Genomic DNA, 12,543 nt, shown 5'->3' with positions numbered 1-12,543 from the left:
GAAGACGCATCAAGCTGGTGAGGTTGGGAAAATGGCAGCAGATTTAAGATCATGGACTGTTAGGGAAGAAACCCATGTACCTTTCAACTCAGTGAGTATGATACTAGGCAACGATTGGCTTGGATATTATTTGGGAATTCTGGGGGGAAAATGTGAGGCATGATGGGACAAATGCTATGTTTTATTCTTTAACCGACCTTTTATCAATACATCAAAACGACATAGCCCAGTCAAAAATGTTTATTTCACATTGGCAGCCCCCGCTTCCCGGCATATTCGCGCAATGGCAGTATTTTTGGATATACAATTATAAGAAAGGTCAGCATTGTACAAATGCACGCAAAGCCTACGAGTGTAAATACAGTACCTATCTTAATATTGAGTGAAACCATAGGATTTTTTTGGTGTGCCAGGTTTACGTAGTGTCCCGAAAACGTGTAGCGTAATCACAGACAGCATGACATATCTTTCTGCTCAATACAAGTAGGCAGTGCGGTAACGCTGCCAGATAACATCCTAAAAGTATAATAATTTGCTGTTGAATATTTTATATGACACTATTCCTCTGAGGTGTCAGAGGTTTTTGTATGCTGGCAAAGATTTTTTTTTTTTGCATTTAAGGCAAGGTGTCCAGCACTGCATTACATCAGCACCACAATTTTGAAGTACATTTATTCTACAATTGCAGACTCATGAATTAAATTGTTCACCCACAGAATGTTCTCATTACTCACTGGACATTTACTAAATTAGCCACTTCGTAGATCAATGTAACTTTGCTAATTGGGGATTTTATGTCTCTCCTTCACCTGTGACTCTAATCACCACGTTACCAATTACTTTCTGATAAAAGTGGGCATGTTTTGTCTGAGTGACTTGGTTCCAGTTTTGATTCTATATTAAACATGCTTTTGAGATTATGAAGAGCATATCAAAATTAGGTTCCAGTGCATAACCTTGTGTCTCCATAACACCCACACATGCTAATCACAACAACATATTAAAACCATGTGACTTTAACTGGAACCGACCGCGGGTTTCAGACTCATATGTGTTGAGAGGTGAACCCCTTGGGGAATCGCTTCCCTTCATGGCTCAGAGGACAAACTCTAACCCGCTTCCCTCGAAGGGGTCAACCGCAAGAACCACACCTCCATCTGGTCCTGCACTTTAGGGATTGCCAGAGGGTATGTCAAGACCACGTCTGCCACGTCGAGCCAGCCCCCCCACCCCGACCCCCGCCTCAGGCTAAACATGCGCTATTGTGCAAAAGCAATCATTTTTATACTCCCTTCACACGTACGCCCCCTCTCTCTTTGTTTTACAAATGGCCTCTCCCACATCATTTTACATACACACTTCAACTGAGCTCTAGGGACCTTCCAGGAAGTAATTGTGGCTTTTGTGCGTGTGGTCGTACCCCCCATCTCTCTCTACACACACTACTCTCCGCATATACACGCCACTTCTCCCTCAAAGGAGCCACACCCCCTTGTCAGCTGTCATTGTATAACTGCCTGAACGCCCAGGGGCCTAATGGCAGGATCTATACTACATGAAAACACAATTATAGCCCTTGCTGCAATTGCTACTGTGTGAATTGGCTTTAAAAAGTGCTGGAAAGTACCAAAATGATGTCCCCAATTCACAAAGAATAAAAGTGACGATATGTAACAGTGTACAACAAAACCATGTGCGTCAACTGATCCCCTCTCTTTAAACTGGTTTAAATAAACCCGATATAAAGAAATCTCCCTGATAGCTTGTTATTAATTTGAATCGTTAATACATAAAGATATTTGACTTTGTGTAGCAGCACGGCTTCATGTTAAATCCGCGAGTAAACAATGGCAGCGGCATATACAACAACCCACACAAGAGTTACATATTCCGGAGGGATTTCATTATCTCTGAAGCTGATATTTTTCACGGCAATATGTTGGCTATGGCCACATTAAGCCTCCATTACAACACGCTGCAGGAAACATGTTGATGGAACCTGCAAAAGACCCACCCCTCCTGGGCTCAATATTGCAAATCCAGGCAAGCAGGCTTTAGAGAGAAAGCCAAAATAGCAGAAGTGCTGGTGGAAATTGTGGCTGATAGTTTACCCACCATCTTTTTCCCGAATGGAAACAGTGACCCCCAATGGATGATAGCAGGCAACAAGATAAGCGGTACAATTCTGCAACACATTGTATGTGTGGTGTGCGATTTACAAGCAGCAGGGGTCAGTATTGTATCACAGCAAATTTGATTTGACAAAGAACAGTAGCTGCAAAGGATCACATCTGTCTCTGTAATCCCATTTAATCCATCTGAGTTAATGTCCACTTTTGCCGGTCGGAACGCCCCCTCAAGGCACAGGGCTATGAAAACAAGGGCAGAGGCCACAGCAGATCCCATTAATGGGAGAGTCAGATGGGCTGAAGTGACAAAGATGACACTTACATTGGTCAGATGCTGCTTTATGAGATAATTTAATTTCATCCAGAAATGCACGGGCCTGTAGAAACTGAACATGTTAAAATAAACAAACACACACTCACTGTAAGTAAGCTACATGCGACACAAATGTGCGATTGTGATGCATGAAAAAATACATTTGTCAAGCCAAGTGGCAATTGAAAGGAATGAAAAAGTGATAATTGACGGGCCAATTACCTTAAACAAATGGATACTGTTCTAACAAGGAGGAAATCAGGCATGCCCATATGAAGGTGTAGGCCAACAGGTGAAGTGTGACAGCACGTCAGCATACATTTGCTCCCTCAATAGGCAAAATTTACAAGCCTCTAAGCATACAGTCCATCGCGTTTTTCTCGTCACTAAAAACAACTGCCACCTACTTCATTTCTATTGTAAAAACACCAGACTCCAACCTCCTTTGCTGTGACACTGTGCATCAACTAGTCGCAGTTATCATTGATTTTTTTTTCAGTAGTAAAAAAAACAAACAAAAAAAATCATTGGAGAAGGAAATGATTGGTAATCATCTTTTATCACTGAGCATAGACAGCTCATACAAAGGAGTTATGTTCTTTTTAGATATGTTTTAATGACTTTTGTGCCATCAATTGCAGTATGTAAAACAGTGGTCATTCTGATTAGCTGTTCGAAATCAAAATGCAATGTCTACCACTGAGCTGAAGACGACACGCTACGGCAGCCACAATAGAAAAAATGACAATTTCAAGTGCGCTACAAACCATTGAATTAGAGTCATTTTGCCATTTTGTTATTTTTTTTTTTAATTCACCTTGAACCTTTGTCTGCACGTAGTAAAGAGACTTACAACTAACTGAACTCATTAATGTTTAAGCATGTTTGGGAATTTGGTAGACTCGCTGCGCGTCGTTGGGCATTCAGAGTGCCACATCCCGGCCACAGCTTGCGATTAGGTGACAAAAAGAAGACTCGATTTTAATCTTGCAAAATCGGTTTTAAATGGTAGCGCAGTTCGTGTAACGCAATATTGGTCAATTTGATTGAGGCGGCAGTCAGGCAGAATTACAGAATGATGAATGTCCTCAAATTTCAATCACAAATATGACAACATCAAAGGGACAATTCTTCTGAATTATTGTAGGAATCAGTTAATCAAACAAATTATTATTTTTATCATCTAAAGCTAAACCACACTTTTGTTTGTTGTGTGTACATCACATGCGCACTTCTCGGCTTTGTTCAAAACGTGCTTTTGTGCTCAAATTTTCCTCTTACGTGCTTGTAATTGTGGAACAAATCTAACGGTATACTGCAGCTTATGACTACATCACGCAGAATTGCCAGGCAGGGTTGGATTTTTCTTCCTGATTATTTTTTTTTTTAGGTGCACATTTTGCATTGATATCGATTAAGTGTTTATCACGATACATACACTGAACCAGAACACTAAAAAATGTCCGTGAAGAAAATATGGTTGCGCAAATTTGGTGTGGAAAAATTAAAGAGTCCTGACCTCTACCCCATCAAACAGTTTTGAGAATGATTTGAAAACTCCCGCTGGTATAACATCATTTGTTAGTCTCTTCCCACATTTTCCAGGTGAAATTGCTGAAAAGGGAAATGGGAAAAGAAAAAAAATGGGTTCAAGGACTGCTTTCGTGGTCTAGAAAATATGTTCCAGTTACAAGAGTAAAAAGCAGCATTTCGAAAACTGCTATTTGCATGTTTCTTTTTGAAGGTATTTGCTCTGAAATTCATGCTGTTGTTCACTCAATGCAAATCGCAAGGTTTGGAATTAATTTTCTTTATCTGTAGTGGACTTTGTTTATGGATGTGTAAAAAGCTGCTTTGCTAGAAACATGACCTCATTTGAACTGCATCTCTAACTGCAATGAGAATCCTCTGCAGACACCTCTGATACTTAACATTACACAAAGCACACGATTCTATGTTGCACCACAATGATCATGTAAATCATGAAGCTTGATTTTAATGAAGTGTCTCTCCCCGCTGTCTTCTCTTATTAAATGTCTACCAGGGGCAATATATCTGTTGCTATAGTTACATATTTTGCAGCAGATACAAAACTGGGATCTAATGTAGCCTGGGAGGTTTCACTTTCAATAAATTAGGTAAATAAAGAAAGTAATCACATGGAGCATGCAAGCCAAGCACAGAGAAAAAAATGTAGACATATTATGGCTAACACCTCCCCCCTGAGGGCAAAGTGTCATCGCGACACAGAAAAATATGCACCGAATCTAAATGTAGGATTGAGAATTACGATACTGGTAATGTCTTTATCACGTATCCGGGAGGATCCTGTCTCTCAGTCAAATCCAAGCATAGTGTGCTCTCTACGGAGCATCACCATGGATCTCTGCTAATTTTAAGGGACACTTGATCCAGCTTAAAATTGGCACACATATGGTAGATATGTATATATAAATGTCAACAGTACAAAAATTCATCCCCCGAAACGACTTGGAATTGGAGCTCGACTTGTAATTTTTTCAGCTGTCTACGTCACAGCAGGCATTGTAATATTGCTTGGTTTGTCAATTGTGTTGTATAAATCGGCACCAAAATTCAAATGTACATTACTACTTTTGTCCATTTAAATCTGCAAAAATATAGAAGCGTTCTTTGCAATATTTCATGGACATCAAACGAGATCTCATATGATCACCTTCACAGAATCAAAAATCCTGTGTCGATCGCTTTCCCACTTACACATGATGAAGCGGATAAGAGCTATATAACACTGCACAAAAACTACAACTGGTTATATTTCGGACATTCCGCTGCGCTAAAGTTTTGTCGAGTCGCTGGAGGCAGCCGGTGGCCGGTAGCTCACAGCTGGCATGGTTATTTCACCCCCACGACTTCACACTAGCCGCTTTTGTGGTGGTGTTAAAAGTGAAAGCACTACTAAAGGCAGCAATTAGCTTTTGGTCGCTAAACAGACGAGGCCAGCAGAAAAGCTTCTAACCATCCAGACATGCGGCTCTGTGCCATTGCGTACGTTCACATTGGCCACTATGTGCAGCCATCAGTGTTGGTGCGTGAGTTGGGCATCGATTTCGGATAAACACCAAATCGACGGGACGCTTCGGGAGCGTCACTTACCGTGCTTTGGTAAAAAGTGGGACTTTGGAGAAAAAAACAACGCAAAAAACCCCACAAACGTTCTCGTGAGGAGGCCGACTTCACAACCGAGTGTAGCTGCACTGGGCGCGTCATTTTCAGATGAGTGGTGACCTTGGTGAAAAAAGCAAGTCTAGCTAACTACAATATGCAATGATCGGCTAACAATTAATCTCACGAAAATCTTTTGATGGGTGTTTGCGTAACTTGGTGATTATTCAAGAAAAGTCATGTGAGAAAGTGCACGTAAGATGCTCATTTCCTCATTTAAGTCAGCCGTGGAAAGGCTAATCATTTTGTGACATTTTCAGAGGTTGAACTGGGCCGAAGTAGCAACATCCACATACATTTTGCGCCCGGTTGGTCCGTAATTTTGACATTATTAGCAACGACTTTCAATGGACAAGCTGTGATCGGTCCCTGGCGTGTCTCCCACCAAGAAACGGAAGGTGGAGAGGGGGCGTGGCCATATCCCTTTATTTTTAGTGGGCTGTTTTCAAAATCATTATATATTCACTGATTTCTCCAAAATAAATAGATGAAATAGAAAATGCAAGTAATATCATTTTCCTGATAAAAGAATCCATATAATAAACTTGTTATTGAAAAATGGACCATCCGGGCTGGATGATCCCTTTAACGTTCTCAAGCCTATTCACCCTGTGAGAATTTGGCTCTGCTATATCTCAATGATTATGGATAGTTATCTGTGACCCTTTAGACGCGTGTGCGCGTGTGTGCGCGTGCGTGGGTGTGTGTGTGTAGCTTGCATGGCTTTTCATGAATCACTGCTCACCGCCCCATGCAGTATTCACCTGAAGAAGCACAGCAGGCTCAGACATTGTCTGGCTTCAACAGTTTTTTTTGTCATTTTTTTCCTGCTTAATTTATGTATCTTGGTCTCTCTTCCCGCCTCACATATTCCTGCGTGAGTGAGCCTGAAGGACAATACTGTAATGAAATTCTTAGACACTATTTCAAGTCTATAAATGTTATTTTAGTCGCATTTTGTAGAATTTCCTGTCACATTACATTTGCAGGATGAAAAATAAAATGTGAAACTTGAAACGGTTAGGGAATGTTGGTCCCCCTTTACAGCTTCCTCTCGTCTGTGAAGACAGTCACTGGTATTGGATGAGAGAGCCTGATGGCAAGCATTATATTCTCTAGTTTAACATAAGGATTGATATTTTCTATATGTAACTCACTCAGCAATGGGTTTACAGATCTTGTTTTGAGCGCATCCTTGAACTGCCACCATATTTTTGGAAATATAAAATCTTAGCGGGTAAAATGCGGGTAGTACAGTGATCCTGTAAAAACAAGCATCGCAAAAGTTATTCAAAACTTGAAGTAAAATCCCTTTCAAGTTGGACACTATTTTGGAGGAGTTTGAATATCCATCATTTATGACAAGGCATTAGAATATTGTCTGCGACTTCACTGTATGTTACAAGAACTGAAATTATCAAGTAACAACGGACCAACTCAGGTTTAGGATAGATACCAAGCTCTGGGGATGATTTTTTAAAAACTGCAGCATTGATGAGCTCCACCCTTGATGGTTCTGCTAACCGTCTTACTCAAGTAAAACTTTCATTAATTTAGGCAATATGAACATTTTTTGGCACCTTCTACCTCTTTGATGACATTTCAAACCAACACAATTAATGTTTGTCTAATGTGCATGTCGTATGGATGTTTTACTTAAAGCCTTTCAAAAAGCATTTGATCTGTAACAGATTGTAAACATGTCTGTAAAGTCTCCCCACAGACCCTGAAAACAGCTGTTGTCAAGCCACTCTTAAAAAAGAACAATTTACAAAAGACCGTAATGAACAGGCTCATCTCAAATGTTCCTCTTTTAAGTAAAATCATCAAAAAAGCTCTGTCTCAAGTCACTGCACTGAGACCCCTCTGGTCAGTTGCTAGTGTTGTTGGACCTCAGTGCTACATTTGACAAAGTCGACAATATATTACCTGACTGTAAAATTGGGTGGGACTATCCGCCACAGTTTTTGATTGTGGGGTCCCCCAAGGTTCCATCCTAAGACCTCTTTTATTTAACATCTATATGCTTCTACTTGCTCAGATAATAGAAAATAAGAAAATATCCATCCATTCATTATCTGTACCTCTCCTTACAAGGATCGCAGGGGGTGCGGGGCCTATCCCAGCTATCTTCGGGCAGTAGGCGGGATACACCCTGAACTGGTTGCCAGCCAATCGCAGGGCACAGATAGACAAACAACCATCCGCGCTCATACTCATACCTAGGGACAATTTAGAGTGTCCAATCAACCTGCCATGCATGTTTTTGGAATGTGGGAGGAAACCGAAGTACCCGGAGGAAACCCACACAGGCACGGGGAGAACATGCAGGAAGGCCGGAGCCGGAATCGAACCCACGACCTCTGCATTGTGAGGCCATCGTGCTAACCAGTCGACCACCGTGTCGCCCCAATAATAAAATTGAATACTACAAATGCAGATGAACCAAGGATCTACATCTCAATGTCCCCAGGTGACCATAACTCCATACAAGCAAATGAGTGAATGAATCGAATAAATATCTGAGTGGATGTCCCAAGATTTTCTCCAGTTTAAAAGAGTCGAGGTAAGTGTTTTTGGACCTAAGGAGGAGGAACATCTTAAAATCATCATGCAGCCCCAATCTCTTCGGTCCTTTTCAGAGACTCAGACCTGAACTTTAAGTTGCAATCAGGTCAAGTAATAACACTGCATTACAATGATTAATATTTTTTCCTTATGATAGTTCTACTTTATTGTAATTTATCGTTAACCAATCTAATACTATTCATTATTTTGATTAGGCAAAAAAAAAAAAATAATCAATATATAGCGATGCTGATATGAATTATTGATATTGAGATTCACTTTTCAGCCATATTGTCCGGCCCTATTTGCTCTTCAGCACAGACTCCGGCACAACTACTGACAAGCACACATGTAATGTGCCTGCAGACACCTCTGCAACGCTCCCTATTATCGTGTCATCTAATAACGCTCTTAGTTCAATTGCAGTTCACTCCTTGTGCTCCAGGAGTACAGGCCTCCTTTATGAGGTTACCACTTAAAAGCTTTTCAAGCTCATAATTAAATCAAGAAGGTAAAGTTTGCAGGTGATCAAATAACAGGTGCATCACTAGTCATTGTTTTAGTTCCTTTATGAAGGCAGCAGGTCATTTGGTACCAGGTGACACTGAGAGAATGCATTAAAAATCTCTATTTTATTGCTTATCTGAAAGAAATATCTGAATATCTGCTGCATCTGCCTGTGTTTGTCTCAAAACAGGTGAGGGGATACAGGGAGCAATATATATATATATATATATATATATATATATATATATATATATATATATATATATATATATATATATGTATATTTTGTGAGGCAATGTAGACATCAAAGCTGTTTCAGCACATGACGCCCAAGCAAGAAAGACGGCTCTTTGGCGTTTTTTGAAAGAAAAAAATAAATAAATCAGCTCATTTAAGAGAAACATGCACATTGCTTAAATTATTTATTTTATTTAACTACATTTAGCGTGATGGCACATTTAGGACTCCATTTTTGCGCCCAGCGCAATTCCAGTGCAAAGAGCAGTCTAACTTTGTGCATGGGTGGAGTAAGTTTTTGTTCGTTTGGTATTTTCCTAGACTTGTACTGGTTGAAGAAGGCATTTGCACCTTTTTGCTTGACATTGCGGAAGCAGAAATGAACTAGCTCAGGTCCATGCAAAAGATTGGCGTGCGTACAGAGCGTTTATAAAGCTAAATTACAAGATCTCCCCTTGTGAATGATGTAGTCTGACACACGTGTAACGTGGGTAATTGGACACCACCTTGAACGCTGACCATGCGTCTGTATGTGCCGATCCCCACCACCTAACATGCCCACCACACACAGTTGTGCGGCCAACAGGTTCCTATTAATGTTTTTAGGATGACATGATGCTTCGTTCAACAAATTGATTTCTACAATGATTCAGAGGGATTGTCCCAATATGATGAGATCCACCCAACGCATCCGCAGAGCTCAGAATCGGTCTGCCCGCGACTTGTTTAAATACACCAAAATCAAGTTACACCACCTTCAGCACAAATTAGACCTGGTTTTACGTCGTCTAAAATCTAGTGTACTTTTCGTCACAAATTTGCCATATGTACTGAGGGTCTACGAAATTCAAAGACACATTAAACTTCATTAGACTTGCTCCACCATGAAAATAAAGATTAGATTACTTTCTGCATTATAGAATGCGATGGCAATTTATATACAGTATGCTATATGTGTGAAGTACAATTATCAAGATGACTCATGGTGCAGATTCACTTGATCTACCGACGAAATGACTTGCAGGCAGGTTCATGTGGCTAGGAATCTGCTCTGAGCATCCTGGGCGGAACAGCAACCACAAACAACAGCATGCCTTGTAGAATCAGTCATCCTGGACACCCTACCCAGCTGCCAGTAGTGCTCTTGCATTTGTCCCAGCTCTCAGGCCAAATCTTCTTGTCCACTGGCTGAACTTGCAGTGAGAAGTTTGCCAGAGGGAGAGTCGGATTAATAGAGTATAGTGTCTGGGTGGGGTTCAGATGTGATGTTGTTAGGAGAGTGTGTTTAGCATCGCCCTAATGGACAACAGTGCTGTGTGTGTGTATATGCCTATGAGTGTGTCACTTATACAGTTCAGGGTTACGTGCTATTCATAGCTCCATTGAAGTGTGTTGAAGGTCAAAGGCATGATGCTGAGTATGCTGCAAGCATTGTTTTACTGCAAAGATAAAACATTACCACGGCATGGATAATCATTAGAAACTGTGCTAGGGAGGGAGGATTCAAATCAAAGTTTCGCAGTTGGGCTCGAACTGATTCGTTTTAAAATATATTGTACAGGATGAGTATATACGTACACAAACAGGGAGAGATTTTCAAACGCAAAATGTTTGAAAAAGGCAGACAGCAGTGTAATGGTGGAATTAAACAGTGAGTGTCAATAATAAGGGGTCCTCCCTCAGATTGGTTTCCGTCAAAGTTTGTGCATTCTGATCTTTTTTAATGGGTTCAAGAACTCTCTATAATTGGAAAAATATTGATACTAGAATTTTTGGTATAAAGCATTTAAAGAAAATTCGAAGAGGACATTTAGAGAACGGACCACATTTTGGATTGCCTCATTAACGCCACATATTGTACTCTGAAGCACTTTAATATTGCTGAAATATAAAGTGCATTACAAATACAACAAAAACAATTATTATTATTATTATTATTATTAGCAGTAGTAGTAGTATTATGCTTAGTGGCGCCCGACTAGTTAGCACATCAGCCGCACAGTGCAGGGATCATGGGTTGGAATTGTTCGCACCGTGCCTGAGTGGGTTTTCTCCGGGTTCTCCGGTTTCCTCCCACATTCCAAAAACATGCATGGTACTTTAACTCTAAATTGTCCCTAGGTGCTAGTGTGAGCAAGGATGGTTGTTTGTCTATGTGTGCCCTGCGATTGACTGGCAACTAGTTCAGGGTGTACCCCGCCTACTGCCCGAAGACAGCTGGGATGGGTTCCAGCACAGACGCAGATAATGGATGGATGGATGAATGGAACAATTGCAGTGTCAAAGCGTGCACGGCTATTTTTTTTCCATCTTAATTTTTCCAAATGATGGAATTATGTTGTTGCAACGGATGTCTTTAAGACATGAAGTATAGTATCGCATAGTACAGTATTCTTGGTTTTATTTGTATACACTAAAAAATACATTGTGTTTAATTAAGTCAGTTTCATTTCAATAAGTGGTTGCAGAAAATAAAAACATCTGGATCCAAACACATTAAGCAGTACAGTAGTCTACTAATAAAATGGATTTGAATCCTGTACTGAAAGTGTATTTAATGCATGTCATGTCAGTCAAATATGATCAATGTGACATTCCACCTTTAACTATTGTACTGCCGAGGGATCCATTACTGTGATTCCATGAAGTAGAAGCGCTGCAACATTTTCAGCAATTTACGACTCTTGTTTTCCTCAAATACACACCTCCTTAATGGCAACAGCTGTAGCAGCTGCTTTCACTCTATACTGCATCAGGACGTGATCCTGTGACTTGAAATGTGGATGTGATTTAGTTATCATTGACTATTTGAACTTCCAGAGATCCACAGTTCTGTCAGCTCAATATATAATTGCTTAGTACAAACAAAATATCACAGCCAAACTAATTTGCAGTCATGTTAACTTCCCCAGGAAATATAAGAGCTATTTATATCCAAGAAAGAGGCCCAGAGGCTACATACGACTCGTTATTTCTTTGGATTTTTCTGCAAAATTTGCCCACCTCCCGAATAGCACCTTGGTGGATAATGGCTTCAGACAGGAAGTTGAAAACATCCGTCCATTTAAACAAGTTGTTAACACAGTGACAGGCTATCTCACAGGAACAGTAGCAGGCCCTTTCTGCATAAACAAACACACTTCAGCAGCCAGTAGTGGAGGGAGGAACAATCCATATTAGATAAATTCTGAAGCACATTATGAATTGATTTTAAAATTATGAAAACTAACTAAACTTTCAATAATTCATTCATGATTAACATATTGATGGTGGAAAGAAAAAAAAGTGGTGCACAGAGTGCAGTGCAGCGTGTGCGTAACAGTCAGAATCACAAATACTTATAGTATTAACCACTGTGCGAACACAACCAGCAATCTGAGTAAAGTGCAGCTGTGTGAGTAACTCTTAGGCTGACTAAAAATGTGCACTTTGGCGTGTGCTCAGCTTCTCCTCATATTTCCTCTCGTAAAATCAATGCATATTTAAGTCTGTCACAGACAATCGCGGAATACAAAACCAAAACTCAAATCTAAACTAAAAATATGAAAATATTTATCTCATGTCTGGTCTGTTTGTGGTTGGGCT

At 40.3% G+C, this 12,543-nt stretch overlaps 1 protein-coding gene across 6 annotated transcripts in view; it reads right to left on the bottom strand.

Annotated features, from left to right (window-relative positions):
- fbrsl1 (fibrosin-like 1) overlaps nt 1-12,543 on the bottom strand; it is a 280,246-nt gene that overhangs the window by 194,146 nt on the left and 73,557 nt on the right. The gene's annotated exons all lie outside the window — the stretch shown is intronic.

This window comes from Idiotropiscis lumnitzeri, chromosome 1, assembly GCF_059441095.1.
Source record: "Idiotropiscis lumnitzeri isolate Australia: NSW breed Sydney's pygmy pipehorse chromosome 1, RoL_Ilum_1.0, whole genome shotgun sequence".
Classification (NCBI taxonomy): domain Eukaryota; kingdom Metazoa; phylum Chordata; class Actinopteri; order Syngnathiformes; family Syngnathidae; genus Idiotropiscis; species Idiotropiscis lumnitzeri.
Note: the sequence above shows the minus strand (reverse complement) of the source record. Positions and strands in the feature narration are given on the sequence as shown.